The following is a 16,530-nucleotide window of genomic DNA, read 5'->3' as shown; positions in this document are numbered from 1 at the left end:
TTCATATATTCTCACTTGCACATCCATATATTCTCTCTCTCCCATGCATATATATTACTTTACACATACATACATTCTCACTCTCATTGTCGCTCTTAAAAAAGAATGTATGTATGTGAAAGACAAGTATATATGAACGTGTGAGGAAGAGTTTATATGTGTGTGTGAGAGAGGAGTATGCATGAAACGGAAGTTACTTTGCATGAAAAGGAAGGCACTTTGAATGAAAAGGAAGGCACTTTGAATGAAACGGAAGGCAGATGATTTCTCGTGCTCTGATTGGACGAGAGGCCGCCACCTCCCATTTTGAACACCCTCTAAACCCTATCACTTGTACTGACTCATAACTATTAAGGTTACACAACTTAAATGTCATTTTGTAGTTGATTCAACTATAAAGTATTAAGCTCTATCAAGATTTTTTCAAATTTAACTTAACAGTGCTAAATATTTTAAAGCTTATTTGTATCTGGCACTCAAAAATTTTAAGATCCGTGAAGTAGCGTCATGACGTCATCACGTACTGGTGGGAGGGTCTTTCGTTTTCTCTACGTTAGCTCAGGTGGCCATGTTGGATTTGCCGAATGCGAGTATGCGACGTTTGAAATTGAAAGTCGAGCATTTTATTATTCTGCAAAGCGTTGCGATTTCGTCCCGCTTCAAGACGCCCCAACCTCGGTTTTTTTTTCATCCGCCTCATCGCTGATGGTGCCGTCTTGTCTTCAGCCCTGATTTAATTTGGTAAGTATCGTTCATGGTTTATGAATGAATGCTTTAAAAATGCTCTTATACTACCGTAAATGTGGTTTACTGTTGTTTAAACATATGTGTGTTATGATTGTTTTAGAGATTAATGTGGAAATGTATACATGATTAGTTTGTCATAGCAGACGTATGGCGAGCCAAACCCAAAATGCATTTCTGCCCGTAAGTTACGACAGTGAGGTTTTTTTTTTTTTTCAGAGGTAGAAATGATCTGTTAAGCTGCAATCACACTAAACATGATCCGCGTGTGAAATTCGCGTTGGAGGCCTCTGTCTGTGGCTAAAGTTTGCTGCTGGACATTTGTCCAAAAATGTCACTCAAAGCCTCTAACGGTTGTGTGGGAGGAGCTACCGCCAACAGTTTTAAGCCTGGTTGCTACATGGAAGCATTGGGTTTTGAATGCAGCTTTAAGCTTTTATAAATCACTGATCTCCGTTATAAAAAAGGTTTTTGTAAAAATAAATTAATCAACGTGCTCGTGTTGTGTTCAGGTACCGAACTACAGAGTGTTCAGTGTTTCACCTCCAGATAGACGCCAAGGCCAGCGAGGTAACTTGTCTCAGTTATTTGTCTAGAGCTATTTTAAAAAAACAAAAAATGCAATAGGTTGTGTAGTGCAATAAATGTTTTTTGATCAGAATATAATTGAAACATTTTTTAACATTAAAAAATCTCTTTTGGACTTTTTCAGATACTGAACTTCAGAAAGTTCACCAGAAAGTCACCATTTCACCAGAAAAGAGGTGTCAGTGGGTGAGTTTTATACTTATTTAATACATTCATCCTGAACTATTACCATTATTAGATTTATACGGCAGCATGGAAACATTTATGCACATTTTAACTAGCCAAAGGTCTAAATAGAGCTGAAATTATTTACAATTTAACTAAACATATTTAGATTGCAGGCTGAAGGTGGCACAATGGAATGGAGGTGCAAGTTGTGTTCTGTTACTTTGGCACTATGCAGTACTACATATAATACTGCAGTACTACATAGCCAATATTCCAAAGTGTTTCCACTGCCATGTATGTGGAGACACTTTGGAATATTGTCATGTCTTTATGACAGTATATTACAATAATAAAATGATGTTGCATTAGCACCATTCCATCATTTGAAACCATGAAAACTCATCTGTCAAGATCTGAAATGGATTTATGTAGAGTAGATGCAGTCAGAGGAAATTGTGCAGTTTTTACATGTTTGTGTAACTTAAAGCTGCCCTTTTCTGAGACTAAGTCCACCAAAACAGACAGGAACTGGCCAGCTTGGTTAGGATTTATGACCTCCAGGTGAATTTCTAATGTGCATAATTCAAAAACGGATAACAAATCATTTGTAAACAGCTGTAAGAAGCCAAGGTGTAACTTGCCTTCAAATGACTTTGGGTCTTTGACCTGAAGTGGATCATGACATAAACACTGTATTGTCCTCTTACTAGAAATAGACATCTAGAAAAGGTATCATTTTATTATTTCTTAAAGTTCCTTAAGTAAATATTGGAAGTGTTTGCTCTGCATTTGCTTCAAAGGTAATGGATATTTCTTTTTATTCTTTTAGGACCAGCGTGACCTGAACATGAGACGGGCACTTGTCCTCCTTGCACTTCCTGTTTATCTGCATGAAGATGCCTCCAACTTCTTCAAGACCTGTACAGTAAGTGCACACGACTCCCTGTCAATGGTTTTCACTAATCCTTTAATATTGATTGAGATTTTATTGAGTGACATAATAAACAGGGCAATTGTTTGTAGTTTGTAAACTGAGTGATATTTTTAAATGGTTTTAAAACTGAGACGGAAGATGAAAGGCGAACATCAGGGACTCCTGATTGGAAGGAGTGGAGTTTCGTTTACCTTTTCTGCTCCTGATCCATCATTATTTGAATAAAGAAAAATGAAGCTTTAGTCTTAAATTATTTTATAAATGTCCTCCTTCAGAAAAATGCTAAAGAACTTTTTAAAAACACAATTTTAATTGGAGTTGGTCCTTAAAACATCATAGCCAGTTGATTAAAAGCTAACAGAATGTTAGCATGAAAAGATTCCTATTGACAGATGGCAGGAATGTCAGTTTTGGACATTAGTGTGATGAATATCTTTGAGGGTCTGAACTCATCTGTGTTTTTTGTTTTGTATTTTCCAGAATACCAGACCTCACAGACACTGCTGTGGGTATCTTCTCAGTTGTCGTGGTGACGCTCCGGATGCTGCCGTCAGTGGTCCCACAGATCTGGCTGACTAATCTCTTCTAACTCTTCGGGGACATCTATGCTCTGGACCTACAGCACCCCAAAAAACTTGAACTTGCCTTCATATTTATTCAGAATGCTGTCTTGAGCCTTGAGGACAGCAAACCACTGAAAGGACATTTATTGACGCTGAAGAATGTTTCGTTGAGTGAGTCTTCCAGAATGGACTATTTGTTGGTTTAAGTGTTATGTAACTAATGTGTTTTGTTGTGATCATTTGCTTTTTCTGCCGTAAAATACAAAACCAACTCTTTTTGTCAATATGTTGTGTGGCACTCTTATAATGCAGTTTTATTGCACTTATTGTTTCTTCATCCTCTTGATATTTGTGCTTTTTTTTTAAAGAGCAATTAAAAAAAGTGTATTAAGCAATCACTATTGTGTGGCCTTCACGTTTGTTGGTTTTTATCAATGTTAGCCTTTAAAATGTAGTGGGGCAGTATCAATATCTCTGTTTAGAATACATTTTAAGCTGAAGAATTTTAAATATTTTCAATGCTACACATTTAATGAGTTAAAGAATTTATAAAGCATTTGAGTGAATTTTACATATTTTATGAGTTGAGTAATATAAAAATATAGTTAGTTAAAGCGTTTTTTAGTTGGAAAATATTAAAAACTTTAAGTAAATAATCTCTCTCTTATAAGTTGAGGAATCTTAATATTTTTTATATGAAATAATACAAATGTAAGCCAACTGACAATATGAATTTTAATAAATGTTAACTTAAAAGTTTTAATAATATAACTTAACTGTTGCGTAATCTGTTACAAAATAATTTTTAAGTTCAGTCAACTCGCTAGGGATTACAGTGCAGACGCTAACATGAACAAGCAAGAAATCCCAAATTAACAGACTTGTGTTGTGGAAAGGTATGTTTTTTAGCTAGCAGTAATAATCAAAGTATCCGTTCTCTGTTTCAAAATGAGATTGCCACAAAACCGTATGTTATCTCATACTGGAACAGCTTTGGATGTAGAATTCAGTGGGAAAAGGTTTGGACCCTGCCACAAAAGTATTTCATCACCAATAAAATCAGAGAAATTTCTTTCAAAATTCTTCACAAATTTTATCCAGTGAAACATTTCTTTACTAAGTTTAAAAAAGATCTGGACATAAACTGTTCATTCTGTCATTCCTCACCAGAAACTGTGCCTCATCTTTTTTGGTTTTGCTCTTTCACTCAACTATTTTGGAAAGATGTGATACATTTTATAAGAACTCATCTATGTGAAGATTATAGATTATTTTACGAGCATATTATTTTTGGATATTTTACACAAGAAAGACTTAATGCAGAAAAAATATATGTAGTTAATTTACTTATAATTATGGCTAAATACTTTATACACAAGTGTAAATATGCCAACAAAAAAACCGTGTTTTATGTTTTTCAGAAAGAAATGGTTTTGTATGTGAACAGTATTAAATCTTCCACTAACAAAAAAGCTGTCAGAACAGTTGAAACATGGTCTCTCCTGAAACTTTAACAGATTCCTTTGCCTTATTATTTTTGTTTTCTTTTTGCATAACCTGTTTTACATGGTTATCATTATGTTTTTTTGTTCATTCTCATGGCGAACGTGAAGATTGTATTTTGCACACAGTGGAGTTTTGTGTTTGGTATTTTGTATGTGCAAGATATTGTTAATAAAGTTTATTTTTAAAAAAAAACGAACCGGCAAGAAGTAGCCACGGGGATCCTGCAGCCATCGGAACCTTAACAAATATTTCATCTCCACCTCACCGTTGCCTTTTTTAAGAAATGACAGCTGGTTTTCCCACATTTATATGTAGTTATGGATCGAAAACAAGAGGAATTTGTTTTAATGTAAATGCGTGTTCCAGCGTCTACAGGAAGTGTCGCCCATAATTCACGCAAAGGCTCATGGGGGCTAGGAATAAGGTGGATACGGATTTTCTGTTTCGGTGGCACTTCTATTACCATTATTGGTATTTGAGACATTCCTTTGTGTCTCTAGAGATGCAGACAGATTTGTGACCACTTGAGGTGAAGATAAAATATTTCTTAAGGTTCCGATGGCCTTCTTATTGGTTCGTGTTAGCGTCTGTTCAAAATGGGAGGTGGCGGCCTCTCGTCCAATCAGAGCACGAGAAATCATCTGCCTTCCGTTTCATTCAAAGTGCCTTCCTTTTCATGCAAAGTAACTTCCGTTTCATGCATACTCCTCTCTCACACACACACATATAAACTCTTCCTCACACGTTCATATATACTTGTCTTTCACATACATACATTCTTTTTTAAGAGTGACAATGAGAGTGAGAATGTATGTATGTGTAAAGTAATATATATGCATGCGAGAGAGAGAATATATGGATGTGCAAGTGAGAATATATGAATGCGTAAGAGAATATATATGCATGCGAGAGACAGAATATATGGATGTGCAAGTGAGAATATATGTATGCGAAAGAGAGTATATATGACTGTGAGAGCAAGAATGTATGAATGTGAGAGAGAGAATATATGGATGCGTAAGAGAATATATGTATGCGAAAGAGAGTATATATGACTGTGAGAGCAAGAATGTATGAATGTGAATGGTTCAGAATAAATAATGTCTTATACGACCCCTCATAACAAAGCAAACACCCTTGTTGTGAATCACTGCACACGTGTTGGGAAACCACACAGCACACTGGGACCCACCACCAGACACAGCAGTCCACCACCTCGGCCTCCCACCTCCTGAAACAAGAATAAAGTTGACAATAAAACACACACAATTTAAACAGTAAAGATAAAAGGTGATTAATGTTCAAGGGCGCTGGGTAAACCGCCCAACCACTGCCGATCAGCTGGTGGGAGCCGTCCACAGTCCGGTGAGACATCACAGCAACAAGAGGTCTCCGTGAGCTGAGCGCATCGCTCCAACCGGTTCCGTCGTGACGGGGGTGGGAACCCGTACAGAAATCACAATTAAAAACAGTAAAGGCAAAGCAGCAGCTTTAATCCCCTATTTGCGGGGAGATAAGAAGGGCATGCAGCCAAAACACGTTTCTGAAAATAAAGAAAATTAATTGTTTGCAGGAGCCTCAATTGTACGTGAAGGAGGAAAGCCAGCTTAACATACCGATCAGTCAGAGGAGGCAGATCTAGGTGAGTCAGTCGCGTCACGCTTGCAGGCTATTGTCGCCACGCCACAGATGTGCCAAGACCCGGCCCACTGCTCGTGTACAGGGAACTGTGAACAAGTCTCCTCGTAAGTTCCCACTACCTGTTCAGATCGGAGAACTCAAAACCTGGCTTACCTGCCTGCCAACCACCGTTCCACTTCCTGATGACTTGATGTATGGCAACAACAAGAATTCATGTCCAAAAGGGGTGGAGGAGGGCTTTTAAAGTACTGCCACCAAATTACTCAAGTGTGTTGCATGCACATTAGTAGGCGCGTCCTACTAAATCTTTGTCAGAGGACGATTAAGCCCAAGATGTCAGTGTAGTTTGGAGGGAAAGTCAGCCCTGATTTTTCGGAAGAACTGAGAAAGTCGAGTCAAACATTGACAGTTGGAGCATCTTAAATTGATTGAATGCCAGAGGAAACATGCCCCGTGCAGCGGTGGGGAATATTGGATATTAGGGCAAAAGCTCAGAACTCCTTTGACCTTTGCTGTATTTTCCACCCTTTTTCTCCACTGAAATATAAGAAACAACAGTGTGGCACCAGAGGGAAACCTGCTAATACTTTGAGTTTTTCTTTGGCTTCTTTCAGCTCTTGATTTTTAATTCAAATTGATTGAATCTTCATCTAAACATTTTTTGTGATCACCCTGATGAAAAATAAGATTTCAGCATCTATGCTTAGTGTCTAGTAGTGAATCAGTGGTAAAATGATATTTTAATGATGTGAGCTCTAACTGTTGAGCAAAAAGAAAAAAAAACAAGACTAGGTAGTCATGTCCTTATATTTACTATATTTACTATATTTTCCCTTTCAAAGTCATCATAAAATTATTTTTCATTTAACAAGACCATTGGTTACATTTTACTGAATGCATGTTTACATGCCTTTACAATTGACTGTATATGAGAATTGGACTGACTGAGTGTGACGCCACCCATGGAAAATGATTTACTTCACGCACAATTACACACATTTATTTCAGTCGCCATTTTTTTGTGATAAAGTTGTACATCACTAGGTAGTGATTTGTCCAACACTGGTCTGAGTCATTGTTTCTATGATAATCATTCTTACCAAAACTAAAGTAACATAAGTGATTGAGCTCCCATAAGTATTGATTATGATGGAGGAGCATCAAAATGCAGGTGCAGCAGACTGATGACAACGTTGATGAACAGTGAAACGCTTTACAGAAAGAAGTCCAGACAACTCAACCTCAAGACAACATCACCAGGATGAATGACAGCCTTCATCAACGAGGAGAATCAGATCTTGGTGCAGGACATTGACTGTATGAGTTTGACGTCACCCATAGAAAACGGCTAACTTCCAGCTCCAAATAAATGAGGTTAATTCAGTTGCCGTTTTTTGGCGATACGGACGCTATCATGTTGGAACCACATGATGTCAGTAAGCAGTGATTGGTCCGAGTTGGGGATAGTCAACATTTCTTGCCAATCAGGAATAAATAAATAAAGGGGACTTTACTTATCCCACAATGGGGAAATTGTTTTTCGCATTGACCCATCCCCTCGGGGAGCGGTGAGCTGCAGACGAGCCGCGCTCAGGAGACGACAGCTGGCTGGGGGGGGGGCAGGTATTGAACCACCAACCTCTTTGGTTATTGGACGACCTGCTCAACTACCTGAGCCACTTGCCATTGAACGAGCTTGATGGAAGTCCACACCCCCTAACACTTGAAAGCAAGCTCAGGAGAATCTGTCAATCAAACGTTTCAAATGTTTGATGTGAGACCACATACTTACTGAGGCATCTGATTGGTGAGTAAATAACTTGAATAACTTGTAATAAAGAGGAATAAGATTTTAAACAATGGTTATTCTGACAATTAGAATGACTAACAGCTGTTACTGCTGGTACTTCCTGTTTGGAACACCAGAAGGGGGAGGGATCATTCAGTGCAGATATACAGTCTAAGGTCTAGCTAGAACAAACAAACAAACAAACGATAATGTGTTTCCGTCTTTGTTTGCTTTTTTTTTGTTTTCGTTTTTTTAAAGGATTGTGAGTCTGTGCATTAATAATAATAGGCACTGTGACTGCTTTGCTTTGTTTCCTTTTTACCTGATGTGCTGACACAAATTTCCATTTAGACCTAAATCAGAATCAAAAGCAGAAACTAATTTGGTACATAGAAATCCAGTAGATCAAAAGCAGCTTCAAAAAAACTGTAATAAGAGAAAGGTCAGCTCAAGCCGTTAATTTCAAATAAAAGGCGGAAAAGTAGTGCCTCCATCCAGAGCGCTGACCTCTGTGCACAGTGCTGCAGCTTTCATTTCCTGTTAGATCACACCATACTTTGAATCTGCTCAGAAGAATATTAAGGCCTTTAGAAATCACCCTGTTACCCCAGTAACGGCAAGCTCTTTTTTTGCTTAGATGACTATGGCCATCTTTTTAAAACAAAAGATTAGCTTTTTTATCCATTTTCATTTTACTTTAACGTTTGAAGAGTGTTGGCATAATCAAAATACCCACCAAAAAATTGGAAGGCTTAATTCTTTTGTGATTTCAAGATTACTTAAAAGCCAACTTGTTTTTTTCAACCCTAAGGCTAACTGTCCATTCCCCTCTCAAGGGGAACATTAGCTTCCATTCTCAAATGTCCACTTTGCACAATTTTTGCTACTTTACGCCACAGTCCAGGGAAAACTAAATTCTGATTGGCTGCAGGTGCCAATTAAAAAGTGATAATGGAAACCTAAAAAAGGAAGCTCCGGTCACATAGCCTGAATGCTTTATCGTATTGCGCTAACCTTAATGCCAGTTGGAAACCGGAACAATAGAAACATGGAACACAGGTGGACAGACGTTACTTCACAGTTTAGCACAACAGTAACCATCAACTGCAATAATGCTTTTTTTTTAAATAGGCTATTGCTTGTATTTCTATCTTGCTTACCTTCTTGCTTGATGCAGAGTGAATATGTGTTTAGAAATAATTCTATTACTTATGTAAGGGTTAATGGCCGACGAAGTGTGCATTATCACTTTTTAACGCACGCCTTAGAATTTCCGCTAAGTGCAATAAATATTAACCAGTTTTTGGTCCTCAATTCTTGTTTTTTACTGATCGCTTTTCTCACAAAAAGTAACAAATAGTCAGCGTTGCGCCGCACCACTGCTGCAGTCAAGACTTGGCGATAGAAAGCGATATATATAAGCTGATCTTTCTGATGGGTTGAACAAAGCATCAGTTCAGAGAGAAAGTTCACCTCTTACTGCTTGTTTTTGCCCAAATGATGAAGCAAAAGGTTGCTTTAAAGAAGCCGGCGCAGTGATACAAAACGTATAGGCTAGGTGACCAGAACTTATTTTTTCACAGTGCGGTTATCCTGTGGTATATCACCTTTCAACGCACACCCAGCAGCCAATCAGAATACAGTATTTGTTAAAGGGGTGGTTCATGGTAAAAGGCAGTAAGAAGTTTGGAGATGGAATGAAAAGATGAAATTGAATTATTGCAAGTTAGAGGGATGATCTGGGTGAGAGCAAACGTGCCACCAAAGAGGAACCGGGTATTTTTGGCCACAACAATAATTTATTAATCCTAAAACCTGGCTGGCCAATGAGATGGTTAAAAACTATAAAATACAAAAAACAGTTCTAAAAAGTATAAAAAACACCATAAACTGCAGAAACAGGGTAAAAACTACTAAAAAGTACTAAAAGTCCGGGGGACAGCTGACAAATGCAGCTTTGGGAGACAGCAGATCCGGAAACCAGGGGATGTCCTCCACCCGCCACACTTGACCCACGATGTCCTTTCTCCATAACCAGGGAAGTCCTCCGGTCACACGCACCAGGACCTGAAGACAAAAACATCTGCCAGCACCAGAAGCGACCACGGTTGCCTTAGGCCATCCCGAGGAGTGTGGCTACGCTGTCCCAACACTTACATGGGAGGCAGAGTTCCCCTCTGCTTCTGCACGTATTCAGCGTCACACACTCTTCCCCGTGTCGTGTCGCTTCTGGCTGGCCAACGCGCTGGAACTCCTGCGTGGAAACACGCAAGCACCAAAGGCACTCCAACATCCTGGCAGCACGCAGCCTTCTTGTGTGTTTCAACCAGTCTGCCAAGTCACGTCGGGCTACTTACAACACAGGCAGGGTCCCTGCCCTGCCCCTGCGTGTTGACTGCATCCCAGCGGTCCAATTGCCCCCGGTGCGTGCGACCTCCTCCCTTCATCGGCGCATCTAACCAATGGTCTGGCGGTCCAAAATGCGTCCCCTGTGCGTACAGGCCCGGTGGTTCCCGGAGTGTATACCATGCTCCCAGGGCGCGCAGGTCCAAGCGCCCCTGGGGCATGCGCCCTCCTGGCTGAGTCTGCTACCTTTTTGAGCGAGCGTCTCTGTCGTCAAGTCAATAATCCCTTTACGCATGAGTCAAGCTTCCAGATCGTGTGCCCAAGTGCTAAGAGTCACAAAGTGGGGAAGAAGATGCATGAGGCCACTGCGCATGCTGGTGTTGACCGAACTCTGGCTGGACTTCGTCAGCGGTTCTTCTGGTACAACATGGAACGAGAGGTGCGTCAGTTCCATCAGGGTTGTGTCTCTTGTAACCTGCAGAAAGAGCAAGTAAAACCTAGGGCCCCGTCGAATCCAATTGCAGTGTCATACCCACTCGAAATAGTGGATATTGACTTTTTGTCATTAGGTCGGCCTACAGATACTTATTCAAATATCTTGGTTGTAACTGACTTGTTCACCCCGATTTGCCTGAGCTATCCCTACACGGGACCAGACTGCTCAGACTACTGTTAAGGCCCTTTGGACTAATGTTATTCAGCCTTTTGGCTGTCCGGCTAGGTTCCATTCAAATCAAGGACCCAATTTTGAGTCTGCTCTGATGAAAGAGCTGTGTGAGACGTATGGCATAGCTAAGAGTCGCACTACGCCATACCATGCTGCCGGTAATGGTGGTGTGGAACGGTTTAACCAAACTTTGTTGGGCATGCTCCGTTCATTGGAGATCTCAAAACAAAACCGCTGGCACGAGTATTTACCAGAACTATTGCAGGCTTACAATAATACCAGGCATAGTGTGACAGGCTATACCCCAGCTTTCCTTGTGTTTGGTCGACAGTTAAGACTGCCGGTAGATGTATAACAGAGAAGGCATGATTTTGGTGGCTGGGTAGTCGATCATCAAAAGAGGCTCTCATTTGAATATAGCCTAGTTAGGAAAAGGGTAGACAAGGCCACATTGCAAAGTAAACAGTCCTATGATAAGAAGGTGATTGCTCTGCCACTGGTGCCCGGGGAACGAGTGTGGTCACGGGACCGAAATAGGCAAGGTAAAGGTAAACTGAGTCCACGGTGGTCCTCAGACTCACATGTTATTTTGGAGACTGTGGGGGACACCGGGGTAGTGTATCGTGTTCAACCAGAAAAGGGAGGACGGACATTGACCATACATAGAAACTCTCTGAAGGTGTGTACAGCTCCTCTAATGGAACCCCCTCGTACAGTAAAAGAGGACAGGACACAGACACAAACCTGTGCACCACCACTAATTTATGGGTTTCCTCCCGCATCGGCTGGAATGTCCGAACCTGTGGGAAGGATCTGGTGGACTCGCTTTACAAGGACAACGTTGCGGAGACCACCCCAGCGATATGGGGACTGAACTGCAAGCAGGGACTGCTTGCATTAAATTAAGGGGGGATGTTGTGTGGTGAAACCTTTTCCTGTCATTTTTTGCACGCTTTTGTGTTAAAGTTTGTTTTTGATGGAGGAAGTCTCCTCTGATTTTTGTTTGCATGCTTTTGTGGTGGAGTTGGTTTTTGTGTTTTGTGTTGTTTCACCCCATGAAGGCTGAGTCCCAGATTGGACACACGTGGGTGTCCAATCTGTAAACTGATGGCCCCACCCATAAAGCTGCACTCGCAGAAGGAGAAAGGAACGAGCATCTAGGAAATTATTTGTGGACTTTGTTTATTTGTAACAAAACTTTGCTTCATCATCTGGAGAAAAACAAGTGGTAAAAGGTGAACTCTTTATTAACTTGCCCTCTGAAAGGATTCTTTGTGGCGGACAAAATGGCGGATGGAGAAACAGCAGTGGTGAGTCCAGACCAGAAATTAGCAAAAAAAACAAATCCAACCAACGATCTGGACTCACAATCTCTGAGTAAAGCTTCGGGGATCATTACTGACCTCAAAGAAGAAATCCGTCGTCTGAGGGCTGAACTGGAAATGAAGGACGCTCTCCTGTCCAGGTTCATGGATGTCTCCTTCGCCCAGTCTAAGCGGCTAACCTCGCATAGCGCCGCACTCTAGGACACAGCTCCATGGGACCCGTCTACCTACGCATGCCCTTCTCATCTTCAACTCCCAAGCAAACATCCCTGGATGAAGACGTAGTTGTCCGAAGGCCCATAAGGAGTTCTGATGAGACCTAGAAACCTCCTGTCCTGAGTCTCTCCAACCGCTTCGCCTGTCTGGCTGTGGATTCCCCTGCTCCTTCCTCAGCGATCACATAGACAGACTCCACCGGACTTGGGCTCCACCGTTGATTTCCCCGCTCTCTGGAGAGATGCCACGGTAATCCCGGAGGAACGTGGAAGCATCGCGGCATGTTGCAACCCGGATCGGGCCCCGAGGATCAGCGCTAAAGCCTCATCAGGATCAGACGAGCGTCTGCGGCCGGAGCTCCCGGGCACCAGCATCTTCCTCCCGCCGTCGGATCCTGAAGGCAGCCGTCCGCCTCCACTCCAACAAGGCTTCACCGCCATTGCTGATGGACCACCGGATTCAAGGTAAGGCAGCCGCCGCTGTCATCATGCCTGTCAGCACAGCACCCGCATTTCCTCCTCCCCTGTTTACCCCGACAACGGCGATAATCGGGGAGTCTATAATAAGGAAGGTCCGCTTCTTTAACACGGCCACTCACTGTTTTTCAGGAGCCACGGTTCTGGATATTCTGGAGAAACTCCCAGACCTGCTGCGATCTTTCCCTTTCACAGTCAGGAGGCTGATTATACACTTTTTTTTTCAACGACACTTCTATAGATAGTCCGAAACGACTAAACAGGTGTTCATCAGACTTTTTCATTTTTTAAACTCCTGCCCATTGACTGTTTTTATCTCGGGACCTCTCTCCTCCCTCTCCCGCGGCCAGGGCCGGTTCAGCAGGCTGCTGAGTCTGAGCACCTGGCTCCAGTCTGCTTTCAGTCTGAACAAGTTTGTTTTTATTGACAATTTTGACCTGTTTTGGAGCAGAACTTCATTTTATAAAATGGATGGGATTCACCACTCCCACTGTCCACTGGGCAGCAATGTTTTATCTGACAACACCAGACACTCTGCCCAGACTTCACCAAACCCCATCATGCCCACACCAGTCCAAACCTCCTCTTCATCCGTGCAGACATCGGTCTGTGGAAGTGACTGACTAGATTTGGTTTCCTCCCACCTCCCCCAACAAACCATCAACACTGCTTCCGTTCCAAGACCTGTTGCTATCTATCCCATTAAGACTGTTATTACAGTCAGGTCTTCTGTGAAGGGACATGCTGGAAGAAAAACAAACATTCACTGCCTCCCAGAGGCGCCGGCTGGAGGCGCTGACCACAGCGTGCTCTCCTCTCTTCCCCACTCTACTCCTGATCCTCCCTGTTCCATCAACTCTACTACAGTCAGCCTGTCTCCTCGACATCCGCTTGATCACCAATACGTGCCAGCTGGTCCAGGACATTCTTGCTGACCGAAAGCTGGTCTTTCTATGCATCACAGAGACTTGGCAGCAACCTGGGGATTTTGCCGCACTCAATGGCCGCATTTCCACTGCATGGTTCAAGTGACCCAATTCTGATTTTTTCCTCTCATGTGGCACAGATCGGATATGACTGGAGAACGTGTAAGCAGGACAAAAGCGCATGGATTCCGATTTTCTCAAATCGGAAACGGGCCTCACTCATATGTGGAAATAAATCGGATACGAATCGGTTACGTGCATTTGCGTGTGCCATGTATGCAGACACAGGCATTTCTGTTAATCCATTTTAATTGTCAAATTAGACATTTCTAAATGAATTTTGCTACACATTTACCAGAGAACTTTTTGAAAATGAAATGTCAAATACCATTTTCTTTATCATTTTAATGAAGTGACAGAATAAACAGTGTTGAATATGAAAATGAAAAAGCATTTTGTTGGATTGCTTTTTCATTTTAATTTTGAGTCAAAAAATGCAGCTTCATTTTAAATTTGACTTTTATTTTTAATTATGCTACAGAATCGCTTCCATAGGATACACCCCCAGGTGGGCATAAAAGGATGTTAGAAACAGCAGAAAGGGGCAATAGAATTCTATGCCATTTATAACAGAAATATTTTTTATTTAATGTCCAATTCTGAAAGTTTAGTTGAGTGGCTGCCGGTAAAATGAGCCTTAGTGTCAAAAATGATGATCTTTCTGATGTACAAATCTATAAAATATTTAATCTTATCTGAAAAGTGTTATTTTTCTTGAAAGTTTGTTTTGTTGTATCTAAACGTGTTTTTCAGCTTAATCAATAGTGTTTGTGTTCTAGTTTCACACTAAGATAATCCAGATTGTTTGTGAGTGAACATAAATTTAACATAAATTAGATCAAATATTGTTTTATTGTTCCAATCTCATTTTGGTTGGGGAAAAAATGAACAAGAAAACAATCAATTTTCTTTCCCACTGCTTCTTATTGCCTGTCTGCTCTGCCTCATGATTACTCTTCTGCACGTGCACCAGCACAGACGAACATGGCGCGCACACAAAGCACGGATGCAGGTTAAGTGATTAGTGTCCTTCTGAGAGTGCAGTGTGATGCCAACTGTCTGAGTGTTTGATTGCTTCAATGGAATATGTCTTCAGAAACTGATTATGTTGCATCAGGGGGAAAGTCATTATGAATTATGGATGAATTTCTCTCTTGGTGATGAAATTTTGCTGAGTTAATTCATCCAGGATCACATTGTTTACCGATTTGAAGGGTCTTTAGGTTGTCTTCCCATCAATATTAGCATATTAGTTTGCAATTACTTCATGAGCTGCACTGTTTCAGGATTATAGTCTTATTAACTGTGATAGAAAAGGTAAAACATGTAATTAGAAAAGCCACAGCTTATGTAACGAATACATAATGTGAAGACTCTTATACATGATCCTATTGTACAAGATTGGACTGTCAAGATGCAGAATATTTGAATCTCTTTACTACAAAAGAGAGTTTGGAAAATAAAACTTGCTACACTTAATATCCATAATAAAATTTTAATATCTTCATCCTAAAATATTGTTGAAAATTAGTGCAGTTTTCAGCCTAAAATGCAGAAAAGTTTATTATGTTTGCAAAATGTTTTTTTCATCTCATTACTGTATTTTCAGCTCTAAATGATGCACTGGATTATAAGGCCCACCGTCAATGAATGATCTATTTTTGAACTTCCCATATACGGTATAACCAGGACCAGGAAAGTAGGCTGATACGGTAGTTTGCATTTTAGCATCTCTGTGGTTTTCAGGGTCTTGAAATTTAGCTCCTGTTCTAACTGACATATTTATGTTGAAGCAGCTGCTGAAACGTTGTTTAATATGCACTTTCCTAATTCAAATAAATGAAGAGATTATCGCAACAAAATGTGATTTAGGTCCCCCTCTCCTTTTATGCTAATTCTCTAACTTTTCCAAACAAACACATTAAGCATGCGCAACTAACAGGGTACGCTACTGCCAAATCTGAGTCCCTGATTGGTCTAAGTTCAACTGGTTTAACATTTGATGTGCCTTCAGTAGCCGCGCGTTTTGCACTTAGAGCCTGAAAATGGACTTAAAATGTTGTGTAGCAATGCATGAATGTGAGAGATTGGAACGTGAAACCCCGAAATGTGCATTTACATAGACTTTTAATTGAAAGAAGTTGCTTGAACACCTGTTTCTGAGCCCTGTGTGAACATAGTGTGGCAAGTGGTGGAGCAGACAAAGAGCAACAACGCCACCCCGGGTCCAGGGAACCCAAAGGCGCTTTAACACAGGCACGCAGATTATTTTTCAAAATGAGGCCAAGACGTGGTACCCGTTAAAAATAATTTTATTAAAGCTGAAATATATTAAAAACTAAGGACACAATCATACGGGGGAGGGAGAATTGGGAAGGAAACCCTTCAAGGGCGAGGCTTACCAACGGAGCGCTGGGCCAACCCAAGTGGAGGAGATTGGTAAACAGATTTTAAAAAACGGCAATAAATACATAAAAATAAAATTAATAAAACACCCCACACTGTAGCATTCACACGTGAAAAAATACATAAATAAATAAATCCACTCACACCCAAATTGAGCCTCCACTGTTGTCGCCCA

The 16,530-nt window shown here is 40.9% G+C and overlaps 1 long non-coding RNA gene across 1 annotated transcript; it reads left to right on the top strand.

The window, feature by feature from the left end:
• The first annotated feature begins 549 nt into the window (after positions 1 to 549).
• LOC144988993 (uncharacterized) lies at positions 550 to 4,505 on the top strand. Its single transcript, XR_013653111.1, has 5 exons — positions 550 to 741; positions 1,257 to 1,314; positions 1,457 to 1,518; positions 2,330 to 2,425; positions 2,915 to 4,505. It is a non-coding gene; the product is annotated as an uncharacterized LOC144988993 (long non-coding RNA).
• The last annotated feature ends 12,025 nt before the right edge of the window (positions 4,506 to 16,530 follow it).

The sequence above is a fragment of the Oryzias latipes genome, chromosome 22 (genome assembly GCF_053564925.1).
Source record: "Oryzias latipes strain Hd-rR chromosome 22, Olatipes_Hd-rR_3.1".
In the NCBI taxonomy this organism is placed as follows: Eukaryota; Metazoa; Chordata; class Actinopteri; order Beloniformes; family Adrianichthyidae; genus Oryzias; species Oryzias latipes.
This window is presented reverse-complemented; position numbering and strand designations above follow the sequence as displayed.